General features: G+C 43.5%; 1 long non-coding RNA gene across 2 annotated transcripts in view; it reads right to left on the bottom strand.

The window, feature by feature from the left end:
- LOC121829496 (uncharacterized) overlaps positions 1-24,096 on the bottom strand; it is a 234,256-nt gene that overhangs the window by 182,265 nt on the left and 27,895 nt on the right. Inside the window, exons 4-5 of one of the 2 annotated variants that reach the window (XR_013042373.1) lie at positions 18,770-18,886; positions 15,094-15,992 (exon numbers count right to left, since the gene is read on the bottom strand). The exons of the other annotated variant lie outside the window; for it this stretch is intronic. This is a non-coding gene — a long non-coding RNA (uncharacterized LOC121829496). Of the gene's footprint in view, positions 1-15,093; positions 15,993-18,769; positions 18,887-24,096 lie in introns of those variants that run through there. 2 annotated transcript variants of the gene reach the window in all.

Raw genomic sequence — 24,096 nt, forward strand, 5'->3', positions numbered from 1 at the left:
TTCTGAGAAGAAGAAAAAAAAACATAAAAGTTGGGTGGGGTTGAGAAAACAAAGTTAAAAGGCACTGTTTTGTTGCTCAGGGGAGGTGACCTGGCAAAATGTGTCCGAGATCTGATCTCTTTGAAACCATAAACTTTTAAAACCTTGGATTCTTACAGTTTCTCCAATTAAACAAGAACCCAGAAGCCTCAGTTACGTTTTGTTTTGTTATCAAGCAGGACACAGGAAGCGGGAAACATTTGAGCCATAAGCTATGAATTTGCAACGTATCTCCTCTCTCTGCCTTGATTTTGGCATTAGATAAGATTGCTCACGTTTTACTTGCATAAACTTTTTTTTTTTTTTAAGGAAGGGGAAAGAGGACTGCAGTTTCTTTTTAATGGTTCGCACAGTGCCCTGAGTATTAGTGTCAAAAATCTTTCTAATTTGGGGGTTGGGTAGAGCTGAACCCTTCAAGCAAATGAGTTGGAGGTGGGAAGGGCACTGCTAGCTTTGACAACTACCAACTCTGCCTTTCTTGGCAGGGATTCTGAAAATGAAGTTGGGATAAACATATATCACTCTTTGTGTTACAAGGTTCCTCAGAAGTCCCATGAGCCTTCTCCAGCGTTCTCCAACTGAGCTGGCATCCTCAAGCCAACCTGAATCCTACAAGGTCCACATCCAGTTGGGGTGCTTATGTTGGGGCGAGGGGGGGGGCGGGCTCACTCCACAGTGCACTTTAGGGCAGAGCAAGTTCTACAGGTCTGGACAGTTTCTACGCCGCTAGCTCTGTCTTTTCGTGGGAGATAGGTTATTAAAAGCTCCTACAGAACTGCTGGGAAGGGGGAGAAGGACAGGCTCCCCGCTCTGAGACATCACTTCCCCGAAAGACCCTGGGCAGCTAAGACTGATGCCACGTTACTAAGCAGCAAACCCAGAAGAAAAAAGCAGAAAATGTCTCTTCCTTGGTGTCTTTTTCCCCCCTCTTGTGCTAACTTCGTGAGAAGAGGGGAACTCGGAGGAAGGGGGGGGGGAAATAACTCGAATGAAGTCTAGGAGAAGTTTGCAAAAGGCTGATTGTAGGAAGACGGCTTCTCGCAGAAGACCTGGAAGAAACCAGCTCCGGAGAGCGAAGCGTCCATTCCCTCCTGCGAATGAAAAACACACAAAGTTGCAAATTTGGGGAGAGGGGTAGGGCCACGTTTTTCTGGGGCAATCAGCTCCAGCCAGGGCTACTGAGAGGGTGCTGCGGCAGGCCATGGACTCTGAGCATTTGCTGCAGGGCCATCAAAGGTCCGGGATGCGTCCTGTTCCTCGGCAGCGGGTAGTGTCGCCTTGCGGCTCCCACCCCGCCCAGCCCGCAGCCGCGACCTCGAGTTCTGCTCACACCTATCATTTGGAGCCATCTTCGCTCAGTCTTCCAAACATTCAGAGGGTTTTTGATTCCTCTCGCCGCTCCTTCTTATTGAGTTCTCCGCGGTCTCCCTGCAACTTGTCATAGCCTGTAATAAAATGCCCTTTCTGTCGGGAGTTAAAGTCCAGAGGGCAGCGGTTCTATTTGCGGCTGACAGCCGAGAAAAGGAGCCGCCGCGGCCTAGCTTTTGTCTGTCTGGGGGTTTAACTCCTGCAGGGCTGGCTACAGAGAGCTAGCTGCTCCACGGTCCCAAGCACTCTAAGAGGCCTCAGGTAGGGGACTAGCATCCCTAGGAGCTCTGTTGTGAGAAAGTTCTGGACCTGTGAGGCTGCAGACTTCCCTCGGTGGAGAAGCAGTCCTCAGATAAAGGACCCTATTCTTGTCTTTGGACCGAATGGGCTTGCGGAAGAGAAACAGTGTGGGGCAGGGAAGGAAGGAAAGCAAGATGTTAAGATGACTCCTAGGTCAAAATCCCAGGAGCTTTCACTTGGGTTAGTTATCAAACTGCTTCATCTATTTCCTCAGTTAGCGAAACTGCCCTAAAATTATTTCCATATCCCTGGGAACAAAACAGCAAGACTCAGGCACTGGTTTTCTGGCTCACTGGGTGCCTGAAAAGAATGTGGTCAAGTGCTCTAAGTCTCACCTGCTTGGGAAGTGTCCAGCCTGACAGCTTGCATGCCCAGTTGGCACACACAAGATACTTGGTGTGACCCTGGGGCTGTCCTCTGGATTCACAGTGGCCTGACCACCATAATCTGATGTATTTAGGAAACCAAGCCACTTCTTACCTGGTCAACCCCAAGTCACTCTAGACTACTCTAAGTAGGGGTGTTGGTGGATGCCAGTCTCTCAGACATGGTGTATGTGTCTTCAACACTTGCTGAGTTTAGGGAGTGGCGAGGTGGGATATCACCTGGTTGGGGGTGGGGGAGAACTGGAAGCTCAGGTCAGTGAGGGTAGCTCAGACTGGGGAAGGGGAGCGGAACTACAAAGAGTTTCTGAAACTACCTTATTATTTTATCTTTGGAGTAAAAGAGATACTGGCCATACTGGGAGAGAATGTCACAGGTGTTGCCACGTCATGGGTCTCCTCCCCATGTCTAGATCCTCACTTCAGTCCTAGAACTTTTTTTTCCAAGTTCCTAAAGGGAGGGGGTGACACAGTTCTCATCCAGGGAAACAGCCCACCTGGCTCTCTGGACAGCCCTTACACCTTGTCACACACAGTGTACATAAGCACAACTCTTCTTTTTAAAATTTATTTATTAAATTTAATTTTACATATCAGCCACAGATTCCCTTGTTCTCCCATACATAAGATGTGCATAAGTGCATCTCTCTTGGATGTCCCCAAGGGGATAAACACTGTCCCCCACATGCACATCTGATTCCCTGTACCTCTCTGACTTCATACACACCACCCACTACCTTCTTCTAACTCTGAGAAGTTACTAAGTTAAAATCAATATTGTCAAAATCCAGGAAACCTGAGAAATTGACCAGCTGACCTCTGCAGATGATTTCCTTCTAGAAGACGGGGAAACTCTGTGTCCTAAACTGATAAGACAGAGAAACCAAAAGGACTCTGTTGAGAGTAAGAGTTCTACAATATTTCTCCACAGAGAGTCCATTGTGCTCAACTTGAAAAAAAAAAAAGACATTTGAGCATTCAACATCAGAAATCACAATGGGGAGCTACAGCAGGGAAAGTGTGCTATCTAGGAAAACTTAAGCATGAGAGGCTTTTTAATCCCCCAAAGAAGAAAAAGAAAATAGCAATGTGAGGAAAGCCCTTACAGCACTCAGTTCTGTGTTTACATCTCAAGTTTGATCTATGGGTCTCTAGCAACGCTCTTGATGCAGACCAAAAGTGGTAGTTTGACATTCTTTGGCCAGCACTCCAGCTTTGTGAAGGTGACCACTTCTGTCCCTTTCCATCCTTAGGAAAAGCCAGAATTCTCTCCCCTGCCCCAGGAGGCCAACTTTTACAGAAACCACGGTTAATTTAAAGCACTGGTCGGGGTACTCAGGTCGTATCTGAAGATTTGGACAATGATAACTTCATTGTCCCAGTCGGCTGGTGGAGTCTATTCAAAAATGAAGCTATTTGGGGACACGTAAAAGCCAGTAAATTTCCCGATGCACAAAAGAAAAATGATGCTTTCTGCCTTGTGCCTATTTCCACTCAAAAGTGAATAATGCCCCAGTTACCACCAGGCCTGACTTGATTTATCTTGGTTAACAGGATTAACGTGTCAGCCCCTCTCAAGAACTTCCAAGTGCATACCCAGAGTGTCACTGACTGGCTGGTGTCCCCTCTCCTCTCTGATGGGCATAATGACACACCTACAAGCAGAGGGCCTTTGTCCAGTGGGAGCAAGCAGATTATCTGTCTCCAGTGAAATAAGGCGTGTTGTAGCCTCCTTTGCCAAGACTCAAAGCCAGAAGCCAGTCACTATAAAATAATTGTGTCACTGCCTCCCCGGCACACCGTCTCTGCTTCATTTGTCTCTTGACTGTAATTGAATGGTTGAAGAGCAGAAACGTAGACAAATTCCAGCTGTATTGAGATCTGTTTCTTCCTCCACTACCTCGGCCCATCATTAGATACTTTCCCTCTCTGGGCAGGAGGTCAGAGTGTATAAATATAAATTGCATTTTGCATTACTTCTAGATGAGTGAAGCTGTCAAAGCAATAATATGAGCTTTCAGTTCCACATTCTACCACTTCTTTCCCATTTTTTGGCCAGGAGGTCATGTGCAAATTGAACGTGACAACCCAGAAGACATGTCCAACAGACTCGTATTGTTACCCGGCTCAGCTGCCTGGCTCATAACAACATTAAACCCACATTAGTCCCCAGCCTCTGCCAGGCAGGAGCTCCCAAAGGCAGAGCCCAGGCTGCTCTGAAAGTTCACTTGAGTGGTGACATGTCATCTGCAAGTCATTGGCAACAGTGACTAAAATATTTGCCACCTAAGATTCATGAGGAAGTCCCATTACAAAGACCAGGACAGTGCTCTGTAAGACAAAGAACATAGTGCAAGGTGAAGTACCAAAGAGACCTCACAATCCCAAATGTTCGAACACACACACACACACACACACACAGAGAGAGAGAGAGAGAGAGAGAGAGAGAGAGAGAGAGAGAGTAGAGATATCCTTGATCCTATATGAAAGCATGCATATTTTCCAGAACCCAACTGTAATGTGGTTGGACATCATTTTTCTTGCTATCTCCACAAGGAGAACGTCATTTTCGAAAGCCACCTGAAAATACCCATTAGCTTTATCCTCTCATTAGCAAGGTTTGGTAATGACGTTCCATTCTATAGCAAAGACGAAGTCTCAGCTGCTCACGACACAGTCCTAAAAGGGTGGCTCTCCCCAAACTGCACTGTACCAAGGGCATATGAAAGTTTCAATTTCAAGGACATTGTGAGACTTGGAGGATCTGATCAGCAATTATCTGTCTGCGTGACCCATTCATGTCTTGCCCATATTGCAGTTAAGGGAGAGCTGTTGTTCGCAGACAGGGTGTTTGATGGTGTCTAGGAAATGAGTGGCTGTTTTCGTTCCTGTTCCAAATGGACAGGTGTCGACACTGGAATTGGCAACCTGGTTGGCAGACTCAGAGAGCGGCCAACGGACAAATTGTTTATGCAGAATAAACTTCCATCTCTCCCATGATGACAGTGCATATGTGAGTAGGTAGGGAGGAGATGTGGAGATGCTGGGCAGAAAGATTGATACAGGTCCATGAAGCATAAAGGGGCTGCAGCCCTTTGGTTCCAAGAGGCGCCATATGCAGTGGCACGTCCCCGGAAGCTCACTGTGCTCTAAGTGCACAGAGGAGAGTCACTGCATCCTCCACGGGATGCTCCTATCAACCTCAACAAATAAAACTAATCGAGCCAAAGGTTCGTGCGGGCTTTGTTCAGTGAGCCAGCCACATTTCCACTCATCTTTTCTTTCTCAGAGGCAGTGTCCTTATTTTTAATCCCCTTGAGTGAACTGGATGTGTTTAAATATTGAGTGTGAGAACATGGCCACTGAGGACCACACCTGGGAATACTGGATTCAAGTAAGAAGATTCCCTTTGTCATCAGTGGCTATCATCTTACATTATCACATACTAGCTAAGGGTGACTTCTGGACTTAGGGAAGTTTCCAAGTCCCCTATCATTTGTGCTCATAACTCTTGCAATCCAATTGCTTCTGGGGTTAACACACAGTATGGTGGTTGTGCATACGGAAAACAATACTATCGTACCTCAGGATCCAGTATCTTGTTATCATTCATTTATGTTTATGTTTTGTTTTGCTATATTGCTTAGGATAGGGTCTCCCCTGGCTGGTTTCAACCTCACTGTAACAGCTGAATCTGGCCTTGAACTCCTGGTCTTCCTGCCTCCACCAGCTGAGAACTAAGATTAAAGGTATGTACCACCACATCCAGTTAATTTGATAGCCATATAAAAATATTTGTTTCATTGCCTGTGTGTAATGTGTATGTGGTACATGTGTACAGGTGCCCATAGAGGCCAAAAGAGGGCATCAGAATATAGGAACTAGAATACAGGTGGTTGTGAGATGCCATATGGGTACAGGGAACCAAACTCAGGTCCTCTTCAAGAACAAAGTGCCGAGCAATCTCTCCAGCCCCCCGGCATACTCTTATTATCACACTTCTCCTATCACATAAGTTAAGGCTGTTTTAATTTGAAAAGTGTTGTTAACAATATTATAAACTGCTTTGATTGACTAAAGAACTGAAGTAACCCTGTGTTGACCCTGAAATATATGCACATAATTGTTGACACTTTTTTTCTGGATGCCCACAGTATTTTTATTACATTTATTTATTTATGTGTGTGTGTGAGAGAGAGAGAGTGTGTGTGTGTACACACATGTGCACAGTCACAATAAGCATGTGTAGGTCAGAGGACAATTTGTGGGTGTTGTTTCTCTCTTACACCATGTAGGTTTCCAAGGATCAAACAACTTGTTAAGCTTAGTCACAGGCCTCTTAATCCACTGAACCATCTTGCCAGCACCTGTCTATAGTTGTTAAGAATGTTCGCTGGGCACTGTAGCACACACCTTTAATCCCAGCACTTGGGAGGAATAGGCAGGTGGATCTCTGTGAGTTCAAAGTCATCCTGGTCTAAACAGTGAGCTCAGGGCCAGAGCTACACGATGAGACCTTGTATCAAAAAAAAAAAAAAAGTATAGATGTTCAAAATTTAAAAACATTAGTCTTCCAGTCAGAAGTCAAATATAGGTCTTCTCCTTTATCCGAAGGCCTGATAAGGCTAACTTGTGTGCTTCATAAGAACTTCTCTATAACCTTGAGTACACAATTAATTCTCTAGCATGAGAATGTTGGTAGTTTTGAATTTATAAATTTATTCAAGGATTCTTGAAGTCACATTTTCCAAAAGCAAAGCAAGTATAGTTATTGCTGCTGCTCATGACAGCTACAGTAAAAACAGTGGAGGTGGACCCTCCCTAGATGGCATTATCTTCCTCTGTGAAGTGGAAGTACTGAGTCCCAAAGCATTTGAAAAACAAAGAAGTTAGCTACAGTGAGGACACTGGCACTTGCCGGCCTAGCTCCAGGTTCAGTGAGAAACCCACAAAAGGATAAGGAGGGGAGTAACAGAGCAGAACACCCAAGACCGTCCTTTAGCCTCCTCATGACGTGCACATGCTATACACATGTACCTTACACACATATACACACATTAGCCTCTGCACATACCACACACATGTACCATACACACATATACACACAAACTTCACATGCTATGCTGACCCAAAGATGTGTCTTAAAATCTGAGGGGGAATGCAGCAAGTTGGAATATATTATTTACTCTCTGATATCAGTGATTCACTTCTAGAAATGGGACCAAAACTTTCTAGGTGCGCTTTCAAAGACAGATGTTGGCATCATTCACAGACTCAAATGCTGAAGGAATGCTGAAGCCGGCCGCCTCCAGCCTCCAGTACCTGCAAATGTTTACATCATCTGGAAAGAGCCCAGCACTGCTGGTTCTTTAAGAATGTCACATTGAACCAATAATTCAATTTTGTGGGGAACTGTCTGGGAAGTTCCATATATCCTAAACAAAAATTCACATTGATATTAGTACTCCAAATCTTAGTAAACGTCCTCATATATCAAAGTTCACAGTTGTCCTCTGGCTATGGTTTGGATACGTGCCTTTCAAATACTCTTGTGTTGAAGGTTTGGTGGCAGCTTATTATGAAGTCGAGAAGTGCTAGGACCCAGGAGGAACTCTGGTCATGCTAACTCTGAAGTTCTGTATTTAAAACCAAATATCCATTAATTGATTAGGTGAAAACCAAAGTGTTCAAATAACTACCAATTGAATCAAATGTGTGTGTGTGTGTGTGTGTGTGTGTGTGTGTGTGTGTGTGTGTGTGTGTGTGTGAATATTGCCCAATGATATTTAAAACTTCTGCTGTATTAGTTCAGCAAGAAAGCCAAATGGAATTGACTTTGCTCCATTCTTTCTGAGCATTAAGTGTCGCATTCTGTGAGAGTAAATTGCATTCAGAGAACATTAAAATGTACGCAAAGAGAAGTAACTCCTCTTTCCAGTCACCACTCACGACCCAAGCAGCCAAGTGTCTGGCATTTGCCTGTCAGCTGCTTTTCTGACCATAGGGAGCAGCCCAGATGACAGGAACGCAGATGGACACCCTGAATGATTAATGTGTCTACCAGACCTGGTAAGAGGGGAAGCAGAAAATGGTGGCTGATAGGAACTGGTCTCTTTGTGCAGTGTTCCTTCCAAGGTTGACATGGAGAAGATCCAGCAAAATTCCAGCTCTGTCCTTTGCTGGAAAACCTGATGGCAACCTTTCTTTTTCAAGACCCGTTTACCAAGACCTGGCTTTTCACCGGAAGCTGGACGAGCTTCCCGCTTGATCCATCCCAATTGTTTTCATCGTCTCTCCCTCCTCTCTTCCTCTCTTCCTCTGCACTTTCCCCTTCTCCCCTGCTTTGTGTCCTGCCAGTCTGCTCCTCTTCTCAAGCACTGTTTCAACTCGGTGACCTCTGGATGCAAACTAGACATCCAGAGCTGGCACTTCAGAGGGAGGAACAAAGGGAAACATGTGATGCTGTGTATGGTAGGGAGAGACACCATGGAGATGGGAATAAAACAACCTGACCTACTTGAGCAGGCCCCCCCCCGCCTCCTAACCAAGTGGGCCATTCCTCAGCAAGGTGTTCCTAATGTAACAGGACCACAGGACACCAGGAGTTCACCATTAAAAATAGGTCCCACATGAGAGTACAGCCTCAGGGTCATCCCCCAAGTTGGGGGTTCTTCCTTTTGTAGTGGTTTGCTTTGTTTTGTTTGGGTTCTGTATATTGAACTCAGGACCTTACACATGCTGAACATGTATTCTACCACTGAACCACACCCCCAGCCACATGGCTTTAATATTTTTAGTGTACTATGAATATGTAATAGAGATACTTACTTTTCAAAACTAATTTGTTTTGAATAAGCAGTAGAAACACAGAAAAGTAAAAAGGGAAAAGAAAATATTCTGCTGGTCCTACCTCTTCACCCCTCCTCATCCCATGCTTACCAATGCTATATTTCAAAAAATTAATGAGAACTGAATGTGTATACTTAGCATGTTTGAGACCTTAGGCCCATAGGTTTCATCCCAGTGTGTGTGTGTGTGTGTGTGTGTGTGTGTGTGTGTGTGCGCGCGCGCACACGCGTGTGTACAGTTTTAAGTAGGTAGAAAGCTTGAATGGGAAGTATAGAGAGGTTGCATATATCCCCTCCCAGCTTCTCTTAATATGTATATCTCGCTTTGGTATAATACATTTTTATAATGACAACATCATGACATATGTGTGTGTCACAAAATTTAAATATTATTTCAAACTGGTTACTGGAAAATATACATTATCATAATTCAGTGTAATCTTAATTCTTTTTTCATGTAAGTTCATTTTTCCATATGTAAGTAGTGTGTACTATACACACAACATTTACAAATTATCTAAATTCAAAGTCCTAAAGTGTTAGAAAGTATATTTCAAATATTTTCTATGTGGCATTATATATTGTTGTTGAGGAAAAAAAAAATTTCAAGAAAGGTTTTCTCTGTGTAGCCCTGCCTGTCCTGGAACTCACTTTGTAAATTAGGCTGACTTCAAACTCACAGAGATCTGCTTGCCTCTGCCTCCCAAGTGCTGAGATTAAAGGTGTGCACCACTACCCAAAGTGAGAAATTCCTATACTTACATTTGGGTTCACTGTTGGTGTGGTAGGATCTCTAGGTTTTTCACAAGGCTTCAATAACACATATGTGTCATTACTGCAACATACAGAGTTGTTCCGTCCTTCCCAGTCAGTCCCCTGTGCTCTCTGCCTGTTTACCTGTCTTTCCCCCAACCCATGGAGATAACTGGTGTTTTTCTCATCCCGACAGTTGCTCTCTTTTTGTGTGGGAGTTGTACGCTGTGCAGCCTTTTCTGGTCGGCTTCTTTCACTTGGCACCGTGCCTTTAAATTTACTCTGTGTCTACCCATGGCTTGAAGGCTCATTTCTTTTTATTGATGAACATCCCTCTGTCTGGACTGACGCAGTCTGTCCGCTCACCTGCTTGAACCCACTTTAGCTGGGTCTGGGTTCCAGCAATTAAGGAGAACATCGTGGTGCAGTTACCTCTCTCGTCACTGTGGCAAATATGTGACAGAAACTCCTTGGGTTTATTCTGGTTCAGAGTTTCAGAGCCTTCAGTCCCTGTGGTGAGGTGGGGGGGGGGGTCCCCACTGTGATGGTTCAGCCCAAGCTTTGAGATCAGGTGCTGGAGGCTGTTCCCACCGCAGTGGGACAGGAAGCAGGGGTGTGGGGGCTGAGGGTGGGTAAAACTTTCCAAGTCCACCCTTTAGTGACCTACTTCTACCAGTTAGACCCCACCTCTCAAATGTCCCATTCCCCCACCCCAGATCGCACCACTAGCTGGGCGATGAGCCTGTGGGAGACATTTCAGACTTAAACCATGATAGCTACTGTAAATCATTTGAGCACAAAGATTTCCTGGAAGCGTAAGTTTTCAACATTGTCGTCGTAAAGGACGAGAGTGTGACTGCTGGATCATATGTTCATAGTGTGTTCACTTAGGCATTGGATTGTCAAACTGCCTTCTGATCTGGTGCCCTTTTGGATGGCTTAAAGAAGCACAGTAACACAGCAGGCATTTCCAAAAGGTGAAGAACCAGATCCTGCCGATACAGCACACACACACACACACACACACACACACACACACACACACACACACACACACACACACACCTCTGCCCTGCAACACACTGAGACAAGAGCAGCCTGGATTTGGATAAGAGAGTGACTTGATTGGCCACAGGGCTTCTCCTTCAGCTTTGAGACCTGCTTACTCTGTGACCTCTGGAGAATTACAAACCTTTCCACGTTAGGTTTTCTCGGCTCTGATTAGGCTTGGTATTAGCACCCAAACACTAGGATCCCAAGCATTACCTAAGAAGTCCCATGAAGATCCTAGCAAAAGACTTGGTATAAGTAAGTGCTCAATAAACGTTAGTCATTTAGTGTCTTATTACCTGATAACCTTCTCCCACCAAGTAGCCAGCACAACCCATAGGGATAAATTTGTCCAGCAGTGCATTCGGAAACAGCAAATACAGGATAATTAAATGTGCTGTTGAAGTCTGATGAGGAAAAATCAAAGTACAAGACAGCTAAAAAAAATAAATAAATAAAAGGAAACCCGAACTGGGAATGGAAGTCAAGCGAAATTGCTTCCTCCTTCGAGGTTTTGGTCCATGAAATAAACTTCCTTCTTGTACTCTCAGCCCTGGTTCTTACTTGTAGCTTCTTGGCTCGGAATCATCTGGGGCAGGGCCTGAGTTGTGAAATACCCTCTCTCTGGTGGCCTGCCAAAGCCTGCTCTGCTAGCACGCAGGCTGACTGGCATTCCCTCATGTGAGCAGACTCCTCACCCTCAGGGCCTGAGTAACTCTGCTGCCTTTTCTCTCCTCAGATGTCTCTGCAGGAAGGCGGGAAGAGAGCCATAGTAAGCAATCCATGTGGTGATTTCCTTTTAAATTTCTTTGGGCAGTTATTACATGATGATATAACAAAAGATGCTAACAGTGAAAAATAAATACACAGTAACTATAGCTTCTCGGGATTAGGTTTGTATTGGAAATTAGCAAAGGAAAGACAAATTCTCTCCTGTGCATTCCTAATTAATAATCCATGGCTCTCTCTGCAGTGTTAATGTGCCAGTGGGACTGAGCTGTTCCAGTGTGTACCAGCTGATGTGGCGTCATGATATCAAATAACCAGTCTTCTTGTTTTAGCTGCATGAGCAGGGTTTAAGTGTCACGAGGTCAGAACATATGGAATTTTTTTAACTAAGAGTAAACAATGAAACCCAATAGCTTAGGTGGGGTAAAGGCCACAAGGCAGCAGTCACTGTCAGAATCCTCTCCCGATCACTAAAACACAAGACTAAGGCCCTATTTAGATCCGAATATTTTTGAGAAACTATAAGACTAAAATCTGCCAGTAGAGCTCAGAATTCTGACAGAATTGTAGACAAACGGAATCTGACAGGAGACGTAACTCTACCAAAAGGATAGCAATAGCCAGGTTTCCAAACTGTCCAGCCCATGTCCTTCCTCTGTGAAGGAGAATAGAGGGAACTGGAATGAACCGGTTCTCTCTTGTTCATCCCCCCTGCCCCACTGGTGTCTCCACGATGTTTCCTGGTATATGGCTTGTAAAGTGTTGTGAGGCTGGGCAAGGTGACATAGGCCTGTAATCCCAACACTTAGGAGACAGAGACGGGAGGATTACTGCAAGTTTGAGGTCAACCTGAGCAACATAGTGAGTTCCATGGAGTGAGACCAGAATCTACAAAAAAAAAAAAAAAAAAAAAAAAAAAGGAATGGGTGATTGGTAAAAAAGAAATGAAGATCAAAAGAAAGAACGGAAAGAAAAGTAAGTCTCATACTCTAAATGTGCTTTGGATGCACAAGGGCTTAGGGAAACATCTCTGTTTTTCTAAAATAATTTTATACTGTCTGATCCAGCCTGATGAGCTTGAACATGAAATCTAGAATCAGATCCTTTACTTAAGCTCTACCCCTCTGATCTCTGTTCCTCTGAGCCACAATTTCCTTATTTAAAATAGAGAGTCTAGCAGGAATATGCCTCATGCCTGCTGTATTGGTTACTGAACAGTGCTTATCAGAGTTTCTCGAGTATAGTAAATGTTCAGTCTGGCTTGTTATTGAAGGTTCTTGCCTTTGTTGCTATTCTAAGTTGACTAGTCCCATTATGGAATATTCCTCTATCTTAAAACAGGAAATAGGCAGAAAAGAGGTCCAGAGCAAAGTCCAGGCACAGATGCTATAACTGGGTATTTCTACATCCTCTGATGTCCCCAACTACACTGGAGCATCCATTTAATTCTGTGTTGAGGAACTCTCCAGAGGAGACCCCGTGAGGAGTTCTGGAGAATGTGTCAGTATGTAGGTAAACAGGATTCCCTGCCCCAAAATCACAAGACCTATACAAGGAAAGTCCCCAAACACAGCTGTCCAGTTAAATTTGTTGTCCTGTAGAATGTCCTTGCAAACAAAACAGCCCCTCAGTGTAGAATATTATCTCCTTCCTTTTACATCTATCTGTTGGGAGGGGAGGACAGTGAGAGCTGGGGTACTCCTGTGGGGAGAGAGGACAACTTGATGGTGTTAATGGTCCTACCTTGCGAGTTCTGGGGTTCAAACTCAAGTCACCAAATATGGCACATGCCTTTACCCAATGAGCCATCTCATCAGCCCAGATTAGCTTCTTAAAACATACATAAAAGAATGTTCATTTTATCCAGAGCCTGTGCTCATTAAAATATATAGTATTATAGTTTAGTAAAAAAAAAAAATAATATCAGTTTCAATAGAGCTGGCCCTGATGATGTATGCAGGGCCTGGATCTGAAGACCTGAGAGCAGGGGAACTGTCCCTACTCCTTGCTGTAAGCTGCAAGTGAACTAGCCTAGCCAAGGCAGTGCTGGAGAGCTTGCCTTTGGTAGTGACGGTGAGGGAAAGCTGGCGAGCTGACCAACCCAGGTACCACCCAGGCCCAGAACCAGGCCTATGAGTGGCTCAACATCCACTGAATCTATGAACAAACTGTTGGCGCATGTAAAGGAGACGAGCCTACAGATCCAAAACAGCAGGATCTCTAGACACAAGATAACAACACGATATCCAAGGGGAGCCCCAGGGAGAGCCCATTATCAGTGGTGTAGCAGACACCAGAGGTCCTGAGCCAGACCAATGACTCGTGGCAATGAACCCTTGCAAGTCAATATGAACAGACTAAAGGGTACACTGTGTAACTCAATGGGCCACACTACAGTTTCCACAGCAAGATTCCTTTTTTTTTTCTTTTTTTCTATTTTTTTTGGGGGGGGGTGATTTTTGGTTCTACTTTTGATTGTGATTTGGGGGAAGGGTTACAAAGGCAGAGGGCAGATGTAAGGAAATGAGGAGATAATATCTCCCTGAAGCATGAGGACATGGTGGAATATAGCACTTCCTATTCCGCATCCAGAGCATGTGTCTGTCACTACACTGTACGCATGTAGCTGAGCTATGACTACTTCGTAACTTGGCACAAGTCATCTGTTCCTTGAGCTTTGGATTGGATTCCTGAGCTATTAAAAAGATGTGGAATGGCTGTAGACCATTAAAAACCAATAGGTTAAACTAAAAGAAAAGATTGGAAAATCTGTGTGAGAACCCTGGATCTTACACTGATTCCCCCTATCAAGTTTTAGAATAGATGCTTTTTTTCTTTTTCATTCTTTCCATTTTAAAAAATGAATATGTGTGTTTTATGCAAATACTCATGTGGTGTGTGTTCACATGTATGGGAAGGCTAAGGGTCAATGGCAGATGTCATCTTCAACCCACATTTTTCTGAGACAGGGTCTTTTCACTGGACCTAGAGATGGCTAGGCTATCTGGCCAATGAGCTCCAGGGATCCACCTGTCTCTGCCCTCCCCTTCAAAAGGGTCCCACTACCTATGCCAGGCTGGCCTTGAATCTGCAGTCCTTACCTTCTGAGAGTTAGGATTACAGGCCAGTGCTATCATGCCGGGGTAGGAGAATATATTCACACATTTGGAAAAAGACAGTATGTATGTTTCAGTATCTCTCCTAACCATTCCTCTGTTAGGCCAAGCCAAAAATAAATAAATAAATAAATACACCGAAGTTCAACGAACATGGATAATCCCATCAACAGATAAGCCTAGGAAAGTGTGAAGGTGAGGAGTTGAATTGATCCTGCAAGATTCAGAATGCTTTGGGAGGAGGGTGTGGCTCACACTGTGTTCTTTGTGGACAGTGAGTCAGACCTCAGCCTGACACATCTCAGCCTGACTGAGGAGGCATTTTCCAATAGACGTTTCCTACTACAGACCCAGTTGCTGTGGACTTGTTTCAACTCTGCTGTGTGTGTGTGTGTGTGTGTGTGTGTGTGTGTGTGTGTGTGTGTATGCAGATGTCAGATGTGCACGCGCACACACACACACACACACACACACACACACACACACACACACACGGAAGAAGTGTGGGGCTTTTACCTCCAGTACAATAGGAGTTTGAAATTAACATTCTGAGCCAATTGGAAGACAAGCAGAAGAAATATGAGCTCAACCTTTAAATCCCTCTTATTGTCAAAAGAATGACTCTGTGGGGTGTGGAATCTCAAATTGCTTAGTATTTTATTTGTATGTTTTTTTTTTTTTTACTTACCCTACTACCACCACCAAAAAAAAAAAAAGAGAAAGAAAGAAAACAGAAAGGGAAGAAAGGATTTTCTTTTGAGAGCTGACATTAAAAGTGCTAAGTGTCTGAGCCAGGAACATGTCACATGCACATGATTACAGCCTTTGGGTGTGGGGGCCAGAGGGAGTGCCAGTTCAAGACCAGCCTGTGCTACAGTGTTAAGGCTGAGAACTAGAGATAGGATCTTTGTGGTAGAACTCTTGCCTAGCATGCACAAGGCACTGGGCTCAACTCCCAGTACTAAAAACAAAAGCATGGGATATCTGGAAAGTGTTTTCTGTGGGATCTCAAAGTGATGAGCGTTGAAGTTGAAGGGAAGGTGCCTCGGTGAGCAACTCCTGCATGCCTGTAAGGTCGGCTCGCATGCCAGTTCACTGCACAGCAGCCTCTACCGGCCGCAGCCTGCTTTCATTGGCTGCCTTCTCACATTTTTAGGTCCTTGTTGAGGAAGGAGGAGACAGATGCAGATAGTTCATATAATTCTTAATTAATTAATTAATTATTGAGACAGGGTCCACGTAGCCCGAACTTACCTCAAACTCATTAAGTAGTGAAGGATGGCCTTCAACTCCTCAGCTTCAGCGTCCACCTCCCAAGTGCTGACATTAGAGGTATATGCTCCCATGCCTGTCTCTCGAAGCCCTGGGGACAGAACTCAAGGTTCTGTGCAGACTACAGAAGAATTCTGGCAAATGAACCACATCTCCAGCTTAGTTCCTGAATTTTAAACATGCCCTTTGAGGTTCTATTCTAAAGCTATTTCAAAAAGGGTTTTTTTTTTTTTTTATGATTTCCACTCTAATCATTATATTTAGGAACAAGTACACTCTCTTTGTCCTAGCCTCCCCATTTCCTGTGCTGAGGATCAACCCTCGAGCAAGTAGGGCAAAAACCCCACCACTATGGATGAGCAGCACTCTGCTCTTCACGGCTTTCTGGGGGCTGGCTTTGTTCTTTTTCTTTCCTTGAAGCACAAACTGGTTCTCCTTGTTGGAGAACTCTCCACCTCCAACCCTGCCCTCCAGACCTCCTGGACTTCCTTCAGCTCCTCTGCATGGGTTCCTTTTGCTGTTTTTCTTCTCCCGGTGGCCGTGACTCATTTCCACACAGCCCTTACATTATTTCTCACAGGAAACCTTCTCTGTTCCTCCCGTTTTTCTAGGTCAACACCAAGCACAGCTGGTTTTTGTTTGCCTGGTCCTACTCTTCAAGCACCCTTGCCCTGCCCACGTGTCCTGGTGTCTAGCCCAATATGTATGCGTAGTATCTTCTCTGTCTTCTCTCTTGGAAGAAGAAAGGAAGGCAGACAGGATGGAGGAAAGAAGAAAAGGAAAGGAAATAAAGGAGGAAAGAGGAAGAGCTACTACAGAGCCATTTCCTAGCCGTCTTTCCCCTAAACATAGTGTCTTCCTTCTCTTTCTTTCCCATTTTCTCCACAGAAACTCCAAGATTAGTAAAACCACAAATCAACCCTGCCTTAGTGTACACCCTCAGGTTGACCCACGTTTCTGGTTTTATTTGTTGTATGTGAACATGTACATTGGTTGTTTTTCTACACCCTGACTCCACAAAGTCCCAGGTATTTCCAATCCCAATTGTCTCAACAAGAAATAAGAATCGCTAGCGGAAACACATGAACTGTGGACCAATAGCTGAGGAGCCCCCATGGAACTGGACCAGGCCCTCTGGGTAAGCGAGACAGTTGATGAGCTTGAACTGTTTAGGAGACACTAGGCAGTGGGACCAGGACCTGTCCTTGGTGCATGAGCTGGCTTTGTGAAACCTAGGGCCTATGCTGAGACACTTTCCACAGCCTTGGTGCAGGGAGGAGGGGCTTGGACCTGCCTCAACTGAATCTACCAGGCTGGGATGACTCTCCAGGGGAGACCGTGCCTTGGAGGAGGTGGGAATGGAGGGTAGACTGGGGGGGAAAGGCTGGGGGGTTGGAGGAGGGAGGACAGGGGAATCTGTGGCCGATATGTAAAACAACTAGAAAATCATATATATGTGTGAATGTGTGTGTGTGTGTGTGTGTGTGTGTGTGTGTGTGTGTGTATGTGTGTGTATAGAGAAAGAGTGCCAGGATTCTATCATATACATATCAAATAAATGGTGAAATAGCTTTTGTCCAAACACAATTTTTATTTAAGGTTTAAAATATTACAAAAGTTTTCTCTAGTAAATAATGAGTCCATCTTGGTACTGATGTAAAATAATGAAAGAAAGGCAGTAGAAATTATATCATTTGAGGGTGAAGAGAGAAAAGACTTATTTGGGGGAAATCCTGTAGAAAAAATGCAGCCTCTGGATGACTACAAGTTTTATTTGTGTGTATTCCTTCATTAGTAGCAATGCCTAAGGCATCTATTTCATAAGATAGAAAAACATTCTATTTAATTAAAAAGAAGGTTTATTACTCTCCTCACGGAATGCAGAAATTAAAACCAAGATAATCCCAAGATCCCTGGGCATATTTCCCACACACATTTCCTGAAAGATGCTGAAAATCCAGATCAGCATTAGGGCACTTGCTTGACATGGCCCAGCCCTTGGCTTCTGTGTTCACAACACCACACACATGGAAATTCTAAGACATGTAATGCTATAACAGACCACGTCACCCTGCACATGAGGATGAAGGCAATTTAGTTTTGGTTTTGTTTTGGTTTTTTGAGACAAGGTTTCTCCATGTAGTTCTGGCTGTCCTGGAAATTATTCTGTAGATCAGGGTGTCCTCCAATTCAGGGATCTATCTGCCTTGGTCTCAGTAGTGCAGGATTTAGGGGGTGTACCACCATACCTGGCTGAGGATGAAGTGAATTAAAAAAAAAAAACTTTCAAAGAAATTTTCCTTTGCATTCAATGAATTTCCTCATTTTTGTAAAGAGATATTTTCCTTTGTTTTCAATGAAAAGAATAAAGACAAAAAAAGCATAACACAGAAACATTCTGAGGGAAAAATGGTGCTTGTTTATTTGGAATGTTGTCTTCCCTCTCACATTCTCCCCTGGAGAAACTCGCTGTTTGGGATGGGCCATGAGATAGTGGAGCGAATTCAATCACCAGAACCCAAATAAATATAGACAGAGAGAACTGACTCCATAAGGTTGTTCCCCAACCCAAACATACAGATCATGCACACACATCCATGATAATAATAAAATGACATAAAATTTAAAAATTTTAAAAAAAAAGGAATAGAGTGCAGGGATGACTGGTTTCAGAATGGCTGGTCTCAGAACAGCGTCAGGACATGAATGGCACAGAGATAAGACCATGAAAGAAGTTTTCAAAAGTTAGAATGACCAAGTCCAGACGAGACAGTAGGGGAGATTTACTTAGGCATTGAAGAATCGTACTGGGCAATAAAACTGACAGATCCTTATTCTGTTGTCCCATAAGAGACCAGGCCACTCGGAGACACTAATGCTAAGAACATTTAAAGCAAGTTATAGGAAATACCTCTTCACCTGCTGGAATTCACGCTGAGGAATTTTCAGACACAGGCAGCTGTAAAATCAATCACTGAGTTGGATTTTTTTCAGATGGGGCAGGATAATGTATGATCCACTCCTGTGGCTAATTGGAGAGGAGAGAGTCAATCAATTCGCTTGCCTCTAGGAGATCACAGTTGATTATAAGCAGGTCAGCAAAAGGATGTACCCCATAGTTGATCAGGATAATTAAAGACTGTTGATCCATGCTTACAAGTTCTAGAAGAACAGTGGATGTACCAAATGACTAGATCCGAGATTCCAAATATTAATTGACAGAAACAAAAAAATTAAACAATACCAAAAAAATCAACTCTAGGAATTAACTACCTTCCTAAAATCATTTTTGTAGCATAAACATCCCCTGGTAATATAGATAAGAGGTGATCTTTTGCTGTGTTTCATGTTTTGCTGTGCGGTGTTGGAGTTCAGGATTGAGCCCGGGGGTCTTGTGCGTACAAGACAAGCCCTCTCCCGCTGAGCCACATCCCAAGCCCTGATTTGCATTTCTCAAATCTGATTCTCTGGCCAGCCTTCTTGAAGTGCACCTAACAAATACGAAAACAGTTAATACAGAGTATGACATTTCTCTCCCGAGGGAGAGTAGAGTCAGGCTGAGAAAGCTGCAAGTGCAATACAGATGTCATTAGGAAGGCGACGTTAATTTTGAGGTTGTCATGTTGAATGTCAGTAAGAAAGCCCTCCGATAAAGTTATCAAGGTTTGGATACAGCCTTTTTTTAAAAAGCTGTTATCTTCTCCCACCTGTTTATCTTTCTCTCTCTCTCTTTTCCCTTTCTTGAAAATGGGACTCATTTGCAGAGCTCCGCTGCGCTGCCTACTATTACAGATGGGTGAGAGGCAACACTGTGTGTGCCTTAGGCATGCTCCCAATGAACTTCTGAGAGAGCAAAGGCACGTGAGACACAAGCAACACCTGCATTTCCATTCGGGGTAAAACACTGTGCACAGTATACAGAGAAGAGAGACTTTGCTCTAAAAATTACAATACGGTAAAATAAAGTCCCGAAGAAGTCACGGTAAAATCTAGTCTTTGAGTAAATTCTCAAAAGCATGATAGCTCTGAAAAGGCAAAGTTGTCAGCTCTTGAGAACCAGGAAATGTTGCCACCTCTAAGAGACAATGGCATGTCCAGTTTTATTATGGATGTTGAGGAGAAAGTCAAAGAGAAGACAGAAGATGTCTCAAAGCATCTTGGAGCAAACGATGTGGACTCAGTAATAGTAAAATTTGGAGTTTAAGAACATTTTTTTCTCTGGGCGTATGGCACATGTCTGGAATCTCATCAGTCAGAAGGATAAGGAAGAAAGATTGCCACAAGTTTGAAGCTACATTGTCAAGTAACCAGATGAGCCAGGGCTACAAAACAAGACTCTGTCTCAAAACCCAAAGAAATAAATTCTTATTCTGTAAGCCTTATTTAAACAATGTCTGGATCATCTCCACTAAAAAGAAGTTGATACTGATAAGTGTGTGTGTGTGTTGGGGGGGTATATGTGTATGTGGTATGTGTGTGTGGTGTGTATATGCGGTGTGTGTGTGTGATGTGTGTTTCTCTGTGTGTGTGTTTGTGTGGTGTGTGTGTGGTATATGTGTGTATGGTGTGTGTATGTGGTATTGCATTGTGGTGTGTGTTTGTGGTATGTGTGTGCTTGTGGTATGTGTGCATGGTGAATGTGTGTGTGTAGTGTGGTGTGTGTGTGTGCATGTGGTGTGTGTGTGTGTGTGTGTGTGTGTGTGTGTGTGTGTGGTGTACTTTTGTGTGCTGATGAGCTTGTTCTGGAAGACATGTCTACAAGCCAGAGAGATAAGTATTAGGCACCTTCCTTGGCTAGTTCTCCACCTTATTTGAGTTCTGTCACTGACTTTGAAGGCCACCATTTCAGCCCGACTTGTTTGTGAGTGAACCCCTGAAATCCACTTGTCCCACCTCCCAGGCACTGGGTTTACAGACATGCACTACCACACCCAGCTTTTATGTGGATGCTGAAGATCAAAACTAAAGTCTTCATGTTCACACAGCAAGCACTTTGCTCACTGAGCCTTCTCCCTGGCCCTAATATTGTCCGATGTCTTAATGCTACTGTGAGAGTTTTGATGTTCGACCTAGCACTGTGTAGAAAGTTCTAGAGGTCGTTCCAGCACCAATAGACTCCTGGCTGCAAAAGACCTTTATGGAGAGGGCGATCTGGAGCCAGAGCATTATGATCAAGCTCTAGCTCCGGCTCTCACTAGCTTGATTTTCCTATAGAGATGGAGGACATCGGTCAGTTTACTCACCCAGCATCCATCCATTCATCGTTAGCATGAACACAGCCATGTCTCCTACATCATAGAATCATTGTAAGTTTAAATAACTACAAGGCATCTGCCACCAGGCCTGACACATAATAAGTCCTCATTATTGTGATTTGTACTCAGTCTCCAGAAAGCCAGGCTATTCGAGAGAGACAAGGACAGTAAAGGGACACCAGCTTTTATGGATTTGAGCACAGGAGTCAGATGTCTTCATTGTATATTTGCCTCATAATTCAACTCCATCCACTTCTTAGATCTCCTGTCTGACTGGTTTGCCATGGAAGACTCCATTCCATGACCTAGATAACGTCATTCCCTGCATTTGTTCTAGAATCCTTTTTAGGCCTAAGGTTAATTGCCTCTTTCCTTTCCCCACTAACCCTGAACTGGATAGAGTCATCCTCTGCTTAACTATCAACATCTTGAAGGCTAGCTCCCCAAATCTGGGATAGGCACTTCCCCTGCATCCACTAACAGCCACCCAACTTTCACTGGCCATCTTCGGTTGTCGTTTTTGCATCTGCAGGAGACTTTAAGCTGCCCATGTCCGGAAGCTGGCCTTGCTCTTGCATTGAGCTCTACTTCTGTACTGTTCAGTGGTCCTGCATGAATGAAAGAAACAACCAAGATCACCAGAACAGGCTCTACTACCTTGGGACGTGTTTTTCCTGTTTGCCTGCTTTTATTCTACAAGACCTCCTACTGATCAGAGTCTGGCCACATGAAACTGAGGTCTTGACCATTATGTTAAAAGCCATCATTACAAAAGCACCAAAATTGGAGCTATATGGGAATAACTAGTCTCCGTCTTTCGGGAAATTAAAACTGAGAAAAATCTAAATTGCAGTATGAATTAGGAAAAGTGCAAAACTAGGCAAAAACAAGGGAAACAATTCCCATGGAGTGTTTAGTTTATAATGAAAGATTCAAATAAACTTGTGTGGGTTTTTTAAATTTTTGTTAATTGAGTTGCAGCGTTTCTATTTGTCTCGTAGAATGAGCAAAATAGTCTTGACCCTATAATCAGGAAAGTACATATAGCATCTACTTGTCTTTGTGCTGGATGGTCAGAATGAGGTAAAACATTATTAGAAGGTGAGGTAATGAAGTAAGCAGCACCTCAAGGTGTTCTGTCCTCCTATGGTACCCAGGCTTGAAAGATGTGATTAGCAGAAACAGAAGCATAGCACAATCCACACCTGGGATTCAGCTCTTTATTTCTCATTGTCAGTGCAAGTTGAGTCTGCATGTCCAGATACATGATGATAACAGCAGCAATAAGTGCCCTATGTAAAGCAAGAACACTGTTTGGAGCCCCCTGTGAGGGTTAACCCAGCATGATTTCATTTAACCATGCTAGAATCTCATGAGCTACGTAATGCTCTAACAGTACACAGCAGTAATTTGAGGTGCAATGATTAAGGAACCCATCCAAGGCTGCATAGCCAACAATCAACAGTGTCTGGCTCTAAACCCTGCCTTGGTCGTTTGACGGCAAAGTCTTTTTCTTATCTTCTGCTCACCCATACTGCCCTCTGCCAAAGTCAGACACTGAGGAACTTTGAGGAAAATTTGAGATCTGGACCTAGAGACCAACTTTAGTTATTGCTCATACCAGTTTGAGGAAGTCACCTCATCTCTCCAAATCTCTATTCTGTCTTCTATCATATGAGAAAATAGTATTATCTGCCCTTCCAAAGTTTTCAAGATACTCAAGGGAGATAGCTCACATACTAGAAGTAAGAAAATAGGAATGTGCTATACAAACAACAGCTGATAAGATTTATTTAGAAGAACAGCCTCTTGGTGGAATTACATGAATTTAGTTGTTATTTACAGAACACTTTTGTGTAACAATCAAAGATTAGTTCCAAACCAGTATGATTAAGAGATATAAATGGTGGACTTTGTCCACAGAGACAAATGGGCCTGTTGTGGAGGATGTGGTTGTCTGTCCCATATCCATACATTCTGGTTATTAGCAACAACATAAAAATATGACACATGCTAAAGTTTCCTTCCCAAACCTAGTTGTAGTTATAATAATATCTGCTTGCAGATTAGGCAGAAAGGAGTGTCAGGGATTTCCTAGATATTAAAAATTATTTCAAGTATCATAGCACATACCTATAGTCCTAGCACTCAAGAGGCAGAGGCTGGAGCATCTACAGTTCAATGTCATCCTCAGCTACTTGACAAGTTCAAAACCAAATAAATAAATAGGCAAACAAGAAAACAGGCAAAAAATGTTTTCATCTAAAGAATGGGCCAGCAGCTGAATATTTGCTTGTTTTAAAAAACTGATTATGATTGGCGGTGGTGGCACATGCCTTTAATCCCAGCACTCGGGAGGCAGAAGCAGGTGGATCTCTGTGAGTTTGAGGCCAGCGTGGTATACAGAGTGAGTTCTAGGACAACCAGAATTATCACACAGAAAAACCCTGTCTTGAAAAACCTAGGGAAAAAAAAAAGACTGATCATTTACAATATTACAAAATTATGCTTTATGGACTATAGACTATACATCTATTTTTCTATTTAAAATTGAAGCACAAAAAGATTTTACCTATTTCTATTACAGGTTCAAAGCTATAGGAAAAATGTAGTGTCACAAGGTAACTTGAAGAAATGTCAGTTATCAGATTTTTCTACATGTGTATAGCATCTGAACTCTCACTGCTTTTGATGACGTAAAGGAGTGCTCTTGACTACAAGAATTTGTTTTCACTCCTGTTTTTGTTTTGCAGCCAAGCACGTTGTTGAGTACTAGAACACACATCTGTAATCTTTCCCTATCCAGCACCCACCCCCCATGTTTGTAATACTATCACCTTGATTTTCTCTTAAGCCTTTTCCCCCCTTTCCTATTCTCAATCCTAAAGACTTAAAAGGAGTTGATTCTACTGTCTCTAGCTGTTGGCAGGTGACCTAAACCAAACCAGTCAAAATGATAGTTGTTGTTGTTGTTGTTGTTGTT

Source organism: Peromyscus maniculatus, chromosome 1 (assembly GCF_049852395.1).
Source record: "Peromyscus maniculatus bairdii isolate BWxNUB_F1_BW_parent chromosome 1, HU_Pman_BW_mat_3.1, whole genome shotgun sequence".
Classification (NCBI taxonomy): Eukaryota; Metazoa; Chordata; class Mammalia; order Rodentia; family Cricetidae; genus Peromyscus; species Peromyscus maniculatus.